Source organism: Elephantulus edwardii, unplaced genomic scaffold (assembly GCF_000299155.1).
Source record: "Elephantulus edwardii isolate Elephantulus edwardi_28Jun2011 unplaced genomic scaffold, EleEdw1.0 scaffold00057, whole genome shotgun sequence".
NCBI classification, from domain to species: domain Eukaryota; kingdom Metazoa; phylum Chordata; class Mammalia; order Macroscelidea; family Macroscelididae; genus Elephantulus; species Elephantulus edwardii.
The window spans coordinates 7,114,457-7,129,248 of NW_006399807.1; positions in this window are offsets into that span (position 1 = coordinate 7,114,457).

Here is a 14,792-nt window from a genome sequence, read left to right on the forward strand (position 1 = left end):
CATGCGTTCCTTGTTTTTCAATGCAGTGTAGTATTCCATTGTGTGAATATACCACAACTTCTCTATCCATTGTTTGCTAATTTGCACTTGGGTTGTTTCCAGCTCTTTGCTATTGTGAAAAAAGCAGCAATAAACATGGATGTTCTTATATCTGCTTGGGTGACAGTTATGCTTCTTTAGGGTATATTCCCAGTAGTGGAATTGCTGGGTCAAATGGTAGTTCTACTTGCATCTTTCTGAGAAAGCAACATACTGCCTTCCATAGTGGTTGCGCCATTTTACATTCCCACCAACAGTGAATAAGGGTTCCAGTTTCTCTACAACCTCACCAGCATTTGATATTTGCTGCTCTGTTAAATTTAGCTATTCTTACTGAGGTGAGATGATATCTCATAGTTGATTTGAGTTAGGGTTATATTTTAAAACAGCAGCAGCAACAACAATTTTATAAGGGCTTTTTACCACGCACAGTGACATTCATTATGCCATTATTCATTATGTCATCTTCATGACAGTCCTAATAGGCAGCTCCATTCTCCAATCAAAGTTCAAAGAAGTGATGAGCCTTGCCAAAGGTTATTTAGCTTACAGGAATCAGCAAAGGTAAAACCAACTCAATGTAAATCAGGGATCTAGGAGTAAAACCAAAGACTATAATATTCATCAGAGAAAAGCTAGGAACAACTCTAGAAGCCCTTATCCAGAGCATGTACAGATTTCCAAGTACAATGAAAAGCTTGCAACCAGGTGCAAACAAAATAAATGAATGGGACCTTCTAAGAATCAAATCCCTGTGCACATCAAAAAACTTCTCCATTTGGATAAAAAGGACTGGGGAAAATATTTGGCAATGACATCTATCTGATAAGGGACTCATATTTAAAATGGATAGAATACTCTAGCACCTTAACAAGAGAAAAAAACGAAACAATCCAATAGCAAAATGGGCACAGGATATGAATGGATACTTCACCAAAGAAGACATTCATATGGCAAACAAACACATGAAGAAATGTCCAAAATCCCTAGCTCTCAGAAAGATACAAATAAAAACATCTAAGAGATTTCACCCCAGCAACAAATAGCAAAATTCAACAAAGCAGCAAATAACAAATGCTGGTGAGGTAGTGGAGACATTGGAACTATTATTCACTGCTGATAGGGGTTTAAAACGGTATAAACACTATGGAATGTGGTCTGGCACTTTCTCAAAAAGTTGGAGCTAGAAATTCTATTTGAGTCAACAATTCTACTCCCGGGAATATACCCTAAAGAAACCAGAGCTGAGACCCAAACAGATGTATGCACACCTATGTTTATTGCTGCATTATTAACAATAGCAAAGACATGGAAACAACCCAGGTGCCCACCAACAAATGAATGGATAGAAAAACTATGGTACATTCACATAATGAAATTTTATGCACCACTGAAAAACAAAACGGACAAATTCTACATAACACTACTGTTATAAAATAGAACTGACATGAGGGCTGAGGAGAGAATAGGAAAAGAATAGATAGATAATGAACACTACGTTAGCACAGATGCAGGGAAGAACTGTCTGAAAGGAATATATGATTAATCATTATATGTATGATAACAACAATATGTAACAAGAAGTGCATTGCAAAGTGGATTGGGGGAGGGAAAGAGGAAGAGGAGGGAGAAAAATGTGCAACAATGAGTAAAAGAGAATATGAAAACAAAATAAAAGTCAGGGTTGAATATAGTTATTCGGAACACTTGGGCAGCTCTAGCTAGAAGGGATGTATATATATCTATATATCTGTTCTTTTTTATGCGAGGCATGCAGTCTGTTAAGCTTCTAGGTGTACAACAGGTACACTATTAAATTTGATATAATATATATTATAAATATATAATCAGTAATGGTTAACGGTACTGGAGCAAGATTTGGTATTCTATAAACTCAGACTTTTCCCCACTTCTTCACACAGCATCTCTCACGAGTGTACTTTCTGAGCTCAGAACAGATAGCCCTCATATGCTTGTTGAATAGAAGAGTGCCTAACGCCAGAGGACTCACCATCCATGTGAGTACCACTTGGAGGGCGTGACCATGAGACATATGCCAGCTGCTGAAGGTCCAGAATTACATTGTCATTGTGGTAGATAATGGCACACAAAGCAAATTTACCAATGGGAATGAATACTTGATGTAGATACATACCTGCTAAATAGATAAGCATTGTTTTAATATATTGATAGTTGAATCCATGAAAGAAAGACATTAAATAATAATATATGTAATCTGCTAATGGACCTTGGTGCCTTGTACAAGAACCCAATCCTAAACTTAACTTCTGTTAAGAGAACTAACCCATTTAAGGTTTAGATTTACTCTATGGCAAATTAAGGACAGAGAATTAATAGATTTTTTTTTCGTTATAAATAATAGATTGATCTTTGCTTTACAAAGTTAAACCTATAGTTATCTTAAGTGCTCTGGGGAGTCCTTGAAAGATTTTTTTAAGAGCGTAAGATGAACATAGGACCCAGGTGGTACAGTAATTAAGTACTCACTGTTAACCATAAAGTCGGTGGTTCAAACAGGCCTTCTACTCCCATGGGAGAAAGATGTGACAGTGTGCTTCTGTAAAGATTGCTATTATTGTTGGTATATACAGCTGAGTCAGAACCAACTCATAACTTATTCTCCAGCAGGTTTTCAGAGATAGTAAATCACAGAAGAGGAGAGTATTCCCCCAAATTGCACAGTGTCAGGTCTTGATCGATACCTGTCTGTTTTCTTGTGCAGTTCTTTCTTTCACATCACCCTCTTCCTTGTCTTCCAGCCAGTCCTTCTCTGTTCTCAGCAATCCTCATGTAGCATGCTGATTTCCCTATATAATTTCAGGGACTAGTTGCCCTTGCAGTTCTGGTGGCCTAGTGGCAAGAAGCTGTGCTGCAATCCCAAAGACACATGATTCAAACCCACCAGCTGCTCTGCCAGAGAAAGAATGACAGTCTCCTCCTGTGTGAATAATTGCCTCTGAAAGCCCACCATAGGGTAGGTTCTGACTTGATGGTACATAACAGCAGCAACAACAACAGTTGCCATTGAGTTGATACCAACTCATGTGGGCCGGAGTACTCCACAGACTTTTCAATGGCTGACTTTTCTGAAGTAGATCACCTAATGCAATAGGAACTCAGGATAGTCTTGAAGAGTTGATAGTGGGATTAGGAGGGTGTGTCTGTGGAGTAAGTGTAAGAACATCTCCTATGTTTTTAATTTGGACCTCAAATGGCTGAAAGGCACGTCTCATATGGGCTGCGTGGGGATGGTTGTAGGTTGTGGGGCAAGGTAGGCAATTGGGAATGATGAGTTTAGAAGTGCTGAGCTCAAGGAGCCTGCAGATACAGAAGTGGAGAAGTTAAATAGCTATTGTGTACGTAGTTCTAGAAATGATTAAGAGATTGAAACCAACACCTAAAATGGTACTTGAAATAAAAGCATGGATTAGAATACCTGGGATGAGAGGAAAGAATTATGATGGAAGAAAGGTAGGCCACTTTGTCCTCTGATTATCCTCTTCTCTCTTTTCCACCCTTCCTGCTGCCCCCACTCTACACTTTGCCTACTTTATAGTCTATTTAATTTTTTATTGTTAAGTTTAGTGAAAGTTTACAAAGCAAATTGATTTTTCATTCAACCATTCACACATTTTTTTTAAACAAATAATCTCAATACTCATAAGGTAATTGCACTTTCCCTACTTCTCCTTGTAATTCAGATTTCCATTACTCCTTCTCTACCACTCTGGCCTTCCTTTCTTTAGCAATATATGCCATTTCTTATTACTTAACATGGGTTTCACGAGGGATAGAAAGGCAAAGAGAAAAGAAAAGGAGAGGAAAAATCAGAGAAAAGGGGGGAGAGCAATTAACTGTGTGCCTTAAGGTGGAGACAAAAGTAAAAACCTGCGCTATTGAGTTGATTCTCACTGGTAGCAACTGTACAGAACAGAGTAGAGTTTTGAAGGCTGTAAATCTTCAGGGAAGCAGACTGCCTCATCTTTTTCCAGAAGGAAGGCTGATGGCTTAAATGGCCACATTTAGTTAGCAGCCAAATGCTTTAACGATTTACCACCACAGCACCTTATATTGGCAGAAGGAAAGTTAAATTTGGTGAAAAGTTGACCAGTTCCAATCCTTCTGTTGAGGGATAAGCTGTACCAATGCCATCTGTGGATCAGAGTGACTGCACAGTGAGGCTTCACAACTTCATAGCATTTGTTGAAAAATTACTATGTACTGGTTATTTATAATTTAGTCTCTGATTTCAGCTTCTCTCATAAATAAGGAGCCTTAAGGACCCGCTGGGAAGATCTGCAGTTAGGGACCTCTCCAAATTATTGAGGTGTAATGATGTGAATTTGATGACTAAGGTGCATCTGATTCAGGCCATGGTCTTTCCAATCATTTGTTATGCCTCTGAGAGCCAGCCAGTGAATAAAGATGACAGGAGAAGAATTATTGCCTTTGAGCTGTGATGTTGGGGAAGAGCCCTGAACATCCCATGGACAGCCAAGAGAACAAACAGATATATGTTGGAGAGGGCACAGCCAGATAACTCTTTTGAGGCAAGAATGATGAGACTTCACCTCACATATTTTGGACATGTTGCTAGGAGGGGCTATTCCTTGGAGACGGGCATAATGCTGGGAAAGGTGGAGAGTCGGTGAAGAGAGGAAGACCTTCAACCAAGTGGACTGACATGGTGACTGCCACAATGGGCTGTTGTGTGTCAGGATGGCACAGGCTTCAAATCTTTCATAGGATCACTTTGAGTCATACTTGACTTGATGGCACCTAACAGCAATGACAATGGCTCAATGGTTAAGTTCTTGACTGCTCTCTGAAAGGCTAGTGATTCAAACTCACCATTCATTTCACGGAAGAAAATGTGGCAGACTGCTTCCATAAAGACAAGTCTTGGAAACCTTATTCTATCCTACATACCTGTGATTATTTGGAATAATGGGCTTCATGGCACACAACAATAATATTTTAAGTAAGGAAAGTGAATCTAAGAGAGGTGAAGAAACTTCCAAAGATCACACAGTTTGGAAGTAGCAGAGTTGAATAAATCTGTATAATTCCAAAGCCCTTGGCTTCCCCACTGTCCTGTGGATATTCTTCCTTTATAGAGAGACTGTTGTAGCCAGGAGGTCCAGATTCTGATCCTCATGAATTTATTTCTGCTGGGGTTTTATTATTTCAGTCCATTCAAATGTTTACCCTCTCTCTCCTGCCAGAGTTAAGCACAGATTGCCAGGCTAACTGTTAAGGCAGGCAAGCTCTTGTTCTTCCAGGTATCCAGGCTGTTCAGCTTGGACAAAGGGAGAAAAAATGAGCTGCTTTTTGAGAGTTGAATGTCGGCTTCCTTGTAAATACCTAGTAAGTAATTTCTCTGTGAATTAAACTCTTTGATTAACTATTGACTAGATTTGAAATCACTCATAAAAGGCAAACGCCTCCAATTCATTGATTAGAATCTTCAGGACTTTAGTCTGCCTGTAGATTTATAACACATAAAAGAAGCAAACATCCGGGATAATCTTCGGCATCACAACAGTTTTGCTCTTATCTTGGAAGAAATTGGGATGATATTCTCAGGACTAAGATAAGGCATTTCTTCCAGCTTTGTTGTCATCAGAAAAGTAGGCCTAATAGCATTTCCTGCTTGTAAAGAACATTGTTTTATGTGCTGTAAATAGTATGAGGTAGTAGGTTAATCTTAGGACTTAGATTTCAAAGACCATTGCCATGGGAAAGTCTGCTGTTAGGGGCCTCTCCAAAGTGCTGAAGAGCAGTGGTGTCTCTCTGGAGACTAAGGTGCGTCTGATACAGGCCATGGTCTTCGCAATCACCTGTTATGCGTCAGAGAGTTGGACAATGACCAAGGAGGATAGAAGGAGAACTGATGCCTTTGAGCTGTGGTGCTGGAGAAGAGTACTGAGAATACCATGGACTGCTAGGAAAACAAACAGATTTGCCCTGGAAAGGGTTAAACCGGGTGGCCCCTTGGAGGCAAGGGTTCTGAGGCTCCGTCTAACATACTTTGGACAGGTTGTGAGGAGAGACCGGTCCTTGGAGAGGGACATCATGCTTGGGAGGGTGGAGGGACGGCGCAGGAGAGGAAGGCCCTCTATGAGGTGGATTGATTCAGTGACTGGGATAATTGGGATGGGAGTGTCAGAGACAGTGCGATTGGCACAGGACAGAGCGGAGTTTAGGGCTGTTGTACATAGGGTCGCTATGAGTTGCAGGCGACTTGACAGCACATAACAACAACAATAATCTAGATGTAAAATACTCATTCAAGTGGTCCTAAGCAACATACTCAAAATTGTCTGAAATTTCATATTGACTTTGGTATGGAGAGTCTGGTACTGTAGGTGTATGTTTATCAATCTTCTTTAAGACATTTACAATTATCTTAGTCTAACAATCATGCAGAATAACAAGTACTAGACAATTCTATTCAATTTAGCAAACATTTAAGTAATGGTGCTTAGTCATGTATTGTTAGGTACTAAAATTAGAGATGGAAAAACACTTTCCTGTTCTTAGCTCACTTCCTAAGTGCACAAACAGGAAAAGAAGTAAAAGCTGGACTTTGAAGTAAGGAGGGAAGGGTAAGTGTGTAAATTTACCTTCTCTTCTTCTCAAGATTTCTTAAAATAGTAGCGAAATGACATAGACACAAAATTTTATTTCTCTGTAGTGATGAGAATGAAAGATCTCAAAATTTTCTGAAACCTAGAAAAGAAGTATGTGGCGGGTAGAGAGAACAAAGGGTCTACAATTATAAAGGAAACATAAGTGTCAATAGATATTGGAACTGGAAGCTTCAGGCACAGTTGTGGTGGAAGTGGTATGGGGATTATGTTATGAAATAAGCACTATCCCCCAAAATATGTGTTGTAAATCCCAATTCCTATACCTTTGATCAGAGTCCCATTTGGGAATGCATTTTCTTTGTTATGTTGAATAGCCGTATCAATGAAGAGTATGTGTGGTGTTATCTTAAGTTAGGTTTCCTAGCCATTACTTTAGCCCCCTCTGATCTCTAAGCTACCTTAACTCCAGACACATGGTTTTGCAAATCAACGCCTGTGGGACTAATTTAAGAGAGAGTGTGCTTCCCACACTGAGCAGCAAGATTTGAGGGGATACTGTATGTAGCAAGAGCCTGTTGAGAGGAACACCATAGTGAAACTCTGAAGAGAGCAAGACCCTGGTAAGAACAAGACTCTGGTGGCAAGACCCTAATGATAGTGGTGGACTGTGGCATTGCTCTAGAGAGATTGTTACAAGATACAGGTAGAGTGGCCCCTAAGATTAAGACCACAGTTAAAGGTTTTGTTGTTCTTGACAGATGATTGAAGGAGAAGCTAAGTTATAATTGCTCTGAGGCAAACCTTGCTGGATGGTTGAGGAAGCCAGAGGCTTCTTGAATTTGTGTTATTGAACTGAAACCACAAATTTTACTATTTGAGGAATTGTGCCTTGGGACTACTTGAGTAAAACCTGGAATTGTACTGATGATATTCTTTGCCTCTTCCACTCTCCTGCTTACTTCCCTAATAAACCTCATTCTTGATACCATAACTGTGAGTAAAGTCTATGAGTCACCAATGAGTATCGTCAGACCCATAAGATTTTTAGAAAGAGGTGCAGAACCATGGGTCGTGGCAGGTCTGACCAAGCAGCTATCTATTTGCTGCAATGAATATTATTGATGGGGACAATTCCCCTTTATGAAACAGATAGATGTCAGATTCAGCCATTCCCATGTTGTATACACTCCTTTTCCAGTATGCTTTAAGCCAATCCCTTTTACACACACACACACACACACACACACACACACACACACACACACACATTTTAGTTAAGTTCAATTCTACATGAAAGTAGTGTGGTGAAGTGTTTGCTCACAAGAAGTTTATAATCTAGCAGGGAAGAAAGATACACACTTTAATAATTGCCAGAGGCTTTCCGTGCCTCAACAGGGGAAGAGAGTGTGCTGACCCGATGTCAAGTACATCAAATGTTTACATGGAATTCACACACTAAGTAAGATAGAGATTCTTATCCCAATTTGGAAATTTAAAATTGATGCTCAAAGGAGTAAAGAAGCTTGCCCAGTGACTAAGCGACAGGATCAAAATGAACTCACATCTAGCAGACCCTCAAATCTGCCTTTACCCTCTAATGCAGGCAGCTTAAAATAAAGCAGAATATAAATATTTAGGTTTCATAACTTCATAGAAATAATTTTCTCAAACAAGATACTTGGCAATAAAAAGTAGGCTCTGGTATTCTCAGTATGTCTCTGGCAAAATTATATGCTCCATTAAAAAAGGCACCACAGGATCAGCCTATGTGAGACCCTGAACAATCTGTCTCCAAAAAAATTGGATCTTGCTTCCCTCTGGAAAGAGGTCTCATCATCTCAGTCATTGGAACCTTCGATCATTCTTCACTTTCTTCACTCCTTAGTGTCTGTCACCCTTTTCACCTATCTTGTGAGCATCATTAGGTGGAAAGAGTTGTCTACTATTTTTTTTTCCTGAAAAAATCTTTCTAGAGGTACTGTAAGTGCTGATTCCACTGATAGAAATACTGTCTTTCTCATCCAAAAATCTGAAGAAGGATGAGTTAACTCTCTTGTGTAGGAGCCACTGGAGAAATGAGCTTCTCTTTATTTTTTGTTCTACTGCTCTTTATGCTTACTGCTCCATGGGACTGCCATTGTGAGACATTTAAACTTCAGGAAAGGACTCTTCTTCCTTCTCCCCAAAGCAGTAGTGGGAGAAAGTAAATAAAAGTAAAGTCCTGTATTAAATTTGAAAGTGTGTGCTTCTGCACAACAACAAATGCAAGAACCTGAGTCAAGTGTTTAACCAGGTCTGTTGCTAGCTTACAGCTGCCTTTCACTAACATGCTTAGAGTAGCCCTGATAGTGTAGTATATATATTTTGTACTTCTAGCTAGAAGTTTAGTGGTTTGTATGTACCAGGTACTCCTCAGGAGTTTCCCCTCATAAATATTCACAGCCTTGAAAACATGATGAAGGGTCACAATACGAGTGGAAACAAACACTATGGCCATGAGAACATATTTAGAGAATGCAGGGAGACTTTTAAAAGTGTCTATTCACCATCCCCAGAGAGTTCCAAGAAGATATCTATGTATGCTTATCATGAAAAAGAGAAGCCACAAAAAAAGGAATATCAGAATGAGAAATAATTAAGTTTAAAATACTACAAAATAAGTTTAATGGATGAGAAAACATAAAGCTCATGACCTAAAATGGAAAACAAAATAAACTAATAAAAATATGAGAGAAAAAAATTTTAATAAAACTGGCAGATTAGTATAAGAAGTTCAACCTTTGGCTCAGAGAGAATCCTAGGGGGGGAAACCCAGAGAAAATTGTCAAAGAAATAATAGGAGCAAGTTCCTACAGCTAAAGAGCAAATCTATGTGTTGAGGGAATCCCCAAGATACTCTGAATACATGTGACTTCTACCTCGATAAAGCAGTGTGAACGCAAAACTCAAAAATGAAACTCCTAAGCTTCATTTCAACAGGGAGCTCTGGTGGCCTAGTGGCAAGAAGCTGTGCTGCAATCCTGAAGGCACTCAGTTCAAGGACAGCAGCTGCTCTGTGGGAGAAAGATGGGATATCTCCTCCTGTGAGATTAATTGCCTCTAAAAACCCACTATTGTACACAACAAGAACAACAACAAGAAGCTTTTAAAAGAGAGAGCTAGAAAAGAATGATTATATACAAACACCCTGGCATCAGACGTTTTCTTATCAGCAATCTGGGTATAAATAATCAATGAAACAATGTCCTCAAAGTTCTGAAAAACAAAGAATTTTAGAGTTTCTGGAAGCAAGCCGCTTTGGAAGTGGATGCCACTCCTGCTTGTTGATATATATATATATATGTATATATATATATATATATGTATATATGTATGCATGTGTATGTATATGTATACGTATGTGTATGTGTATGTATATATGTATGTGTATGTATATACGTATATGTATGTGTATGTATATATGTATGTGTAGGTGTATGTATATATGTATATATATGAATGTATGTATGAATATATGTGAGTATGAATGCACATATATGCATGAATGTAAGTATGTATGAATGCATATATGTATGTAGGTATGTATAATTATATATATATAATTGGAAGCAGGAATGACATCCATTTTTTGTTCTTTTTGCTAATTGCTATAGCCTTATTGTTTTTCTCTCTATTCTTCCCTGGTTGATTCTCTCTGTCTTGGTCCTTGTAGTGTTCTTTGTCTATCCATCAAACTCCTTTCTCACCCTTCAATTATTCTATTGTCACAGTATTGGTTGGTTTGTTGGTTTTTTTATCCATAGTAATGGTCTTATGCAGTATTTGTCTTTTTAGAGCTGAGTTATTTCACTCGACCTAATGCTGTCTAGACTCTCCCTATTGTGCTGTACATTACAAATACTTCATGGTTCTTTTGTATAATATTTGAAAACATTTTATTTTATTAATTTTAATGAAGATTTACAGAGATTTTGGATTTCCATTCATTGTTGCACTTTTTTCTCTACCCTGTCCCCCACCCCCACCCTGCCCACTCCAGTTCGCTCCTCTCTTTGAAAAGCAAAAGATAAACTCCTTCATTGGTATACAATGGAATGCACTCCACTATGCAACCTTAATTCTGGAGTCCTGTGATAACCATAATACCCTATTGTATATCGCTTTTAAACTGTTCTCCCCCTCATCTGTTTCAATGCAGTATACATAATTTATCCAGTTTTTCTCAGTCTTAACCCAACCCTGATGTCAGTCCCATTCTCTAACAGTGGCACTATGCAGTATTTGTCTTTTTGTGACAGACATATTTTACTCAGCATAAGGTCCTCCAGAGTCACCCATTTTGAATAATATTGCATGAATCCCTTGTTTTTCAAGGCAGTGTAGTATTCCATTGTGTGAATATACCACAGCTTCTCTATGCATTTGTTTGTTGATGGAAACAACTTAGGTTGTTTCCAAATCTTTGCTATTGTGAACAAAGCCACGATAAACATGGGTGCACATATATCTGCTTGGATGGTGGTTATAGTTTCTTTATTCCCAGTAGTGGAATTGCTGGGTCAAATGGTATTTCTATTTGCAACTTTTTGAGAAAGTGCCATACCACCTTCCACAGTGGTTGCACCATTTTAGACTTCCACCCACAGTGAATAAGGGTTCCAGTTTCTCTACAACCTCACTACATTTGTTACTTGCTGTTCTATTAAATTTTGCTATTCTGACTGGGGTGAGATGATATCTCATAGTTGTTTTAATTTGCATCTCTCTTAGAGCTAGGGATTTTGAACATTTCTTCATGTGCTTGTTAGCCATCTGAATGTCTTCTTTGGTGAAGTGTCTGTTCATATCCTGTGCCCATTTTTCTATTGGATTATTTACCTATCTTCTTGTGGTGCTCAAGTATTTTACAAATTCTGGATGTAAGTCACTTCTTTAATACGTCATTACCAAATACTTTTTCCCAGTTTGTGGCTTCCCTTTTTACCCTGTTGTAGAAGTTTTTGGATGTGCATAGGAATTTGATTCTTAGGAGGTCTCATTCATCTGTTTTATCTTCTCCTGGCTGTAGATTTTTCAGGATAGTTGCAAGACTGTTTATGTTGTGGATTAGGACTACTAGAGTTCTTCCAAGCTTTTCTTTAATGAAGTTATAGTCCTTTGTTTTAGTCCTAGGTCCATGATCCATCTTGAGTTGGTTTTTGTATATGGAGTGAGGTAGAGATCTTGCTTGAGTCTTCTGCAGATAGTTTTCCAATTTTGCCAACACTATTTGTCAAAAAGGCTGTTGTTTCCCCATTTAACTGATTGCATCTCCTTGTCAAAAATCAGTTGACTATAGGTAGACGGGCTGATTTCTGGGTTCTCAATTCTATTCCACTGATCTATGTGTCTCTCGTTGTACCAATACCATGCTGTCTTAACCACCACGGCAGTGTAGTAGGATTTGAAATCAGGGAATGAGATGCCTCCTACCTTTTTTCTATTTTTAAGGAGTACTTTGCTTATTCGTGGCTTCTTTTTTCATTCCAAATGAAACTGGAGATTACCTTTTCCATCTCATTGAAGAATGGGATTGGTATTTGTATTGGGATTGCATTGAACATGTAAATTGCCTTTGGTAGGATTGCCATTTTCACAATATTGAGTCTTACTATCCATGAGCAAGGGATATTCTTCCACTTCTCCAGGTTTCTTTTTGTTCTTGTAGTAATGTTTTGTAATTTTCTTTGAATAGATCTTTTATGCTTCTAGTTAGATTTACTCTCAAGTATTTAATCTTGTGATTCACTATTGTGAAGGGTATTGTTTTTCTTAGTTCCAGCTCTGTATTCTCTTTGTCACTGTAGAGAAATCCAACTGATTTTTGTATGTTAATCTTGTATCCTGCTACTTTGCTGAATTGGTCAACTACGTCCAATAGTTTTCTTGCTGAGTCTTTAGGATTTTCTAAGTATACTATCATATCATCTGCATAGAGAGATAATTTTACTTCCTCTTTGCCAAATTGGATACCTCTTATTTCCTTCTCTTGTCTTATTGCTGTCACTAGGACTTCCAGTATAATATTGAATAGGAGAGTTGATAGTGGGCATCCTTGCCTAGTTCCTGTTCTTAAAGGGAATGCCTTTAACCTTATAATTTTTAATAACCTTTTTCTTTATCCATGGAAAAGCACATAGAAGTTAAGATTTTTCCAGTCCTTATTACATCTGAAAATTATTCTACTCATACACTTATTGATTTGTCTAGACATAAGTTTCTGGATTAAAATTCTTTGTTCCTCAGAACTTTGAGATCAATGGTAATTGATTATATAGAACATGTACAGAAATGACTGTATAAAACAAAATGTACATGAAGAAACAATGTATATGGATAATTATACAAAAGTGAATGATGGTATAAATAAATAAATAAATAATATTTTTAAAAAAAATCATTAGATAAGACTTGAACTAATGTCAGAAGAGGTTCTGAAAGTTGTATGAGAGCAAAGAGAGGCCAAATAAAGGGAAGAAAGAGAAGAACAGAAGATCCCAAAGGGCAGCCTGAAAAGGCAAAGAATTATAATAAAATTACCAAAAAGTTAGAGTTCTTGACATTTCTCAAGCTCAAAGAATGGAAGGACAAATTCAAGCCTTGAATTACAATATTGATGAATATCATGGGGGAAAAATACTTAATGCTGAAGCAGACATCAAAATAGATGAAAGTAATACACAGTCATTATACCAAAAATAACTAGTTGATACTGAACCTTTTCAGGAAGTAGCATATGATTCAGAACCAATGGTACTGAAAGATGTTCAAGCTATGCTGAAGACAACAACAATATAGAAAGTCTTAGGAATTGGTGGAATATCAGTTTATGTGTTTCAACAAACAGATGCAACTGTAGATATATTCAATAGCTAATTTCAAGAATTTGGGAAGACAACTACCTGGTCAATTTGCACTAGATTTATTATTGTTGTTGTTAGGTGCCATCAAATTACTTGTGCCTCATAGTGACCCTATATACAATAACTCTGAACCCTGCTCTATCCTGAACCAAACTTATTGTCTCTGACACACCTACCTCCATTACCCCAGTCACTGAATCAATCCATCTTATCACGGGTCTTCCTCTCCTGAGTTGTCCTTCCACCCTTCTAAGCACGATGTCCCTCTCTAGGAATGGTCCCTTCTTGCAACATGGTCAAAGTATGTCAGAGAAGCTTCAAAATCCTTGCCTCCAAGAAGCAGCCTGGTTTTATCCTTTCCAGGACAAACCTGTTTGTTTTCCTAGCAGTCATGGTATAGTCAATATTCTTCTCCAGAATCACATATCAAAAGCATCAATTCTGTCATCCTTAGTTGTTGTCTAGCTCTTTGATGCATAACAAATAATTGTGAGGACTATGGCCTGAAACAGACACACCTTAGTCTCCAGACTAACACTGTTGCTCTTCAGTACTCTAGAAAAGTCCCTGAACAGCAGATTTTCCCAGTGTAATTAATCTTTTGATTTCCTGGCTGCTAGTACTAAGATTGCTGATTGTGGAGCCAAGCAAACTCAAGCTGTTAACAATATCAATCTCTTCACTCTCTATCATGATACTGCCTATTGGTCCAGTGGTGAGAATCTTCATTTTTGTTTTTTCTTTTCTTTTTTTATGGTGAGAAAAATTTGTATTAAGAATTAGCCAGCTGGACTCAGTTTAGATGATCCAAATTTTGTTGGCAATATTCAAAGCATCATAGTCAGGAGCAAGTCAAACATAGGAATTCTTCTTTCCATCAGGCCTAATCAAAATATTGACCTTACCCACATCAATGTCATAGAGATTCTTTATAGCTTGTTTAATTTGGTGCTTGTTGGCTTTGACATCCACAATGAATGCAAGTGTGTTGTTATCTATCTTCTTCATGGCTGACTCAGTGGTCAGGGGAAATTTGATGATGGCATAGTGGTCAAGCTTGTTTTTCCTGGGGGCACTCTTCTTGGGGTATTTGGGCTGCCGTCAGAGTCTCAGCGTCTTAGGCTCTGGAAGATGGCTGACATGCAGATCATTTTTTTTTTTGGCTTTGGATACCCTTCGGGACTGCCTTCTTGGCCTTTAATGCCTTTGCTTTGGCTTCAGTTTTGGGAAGGGAAGA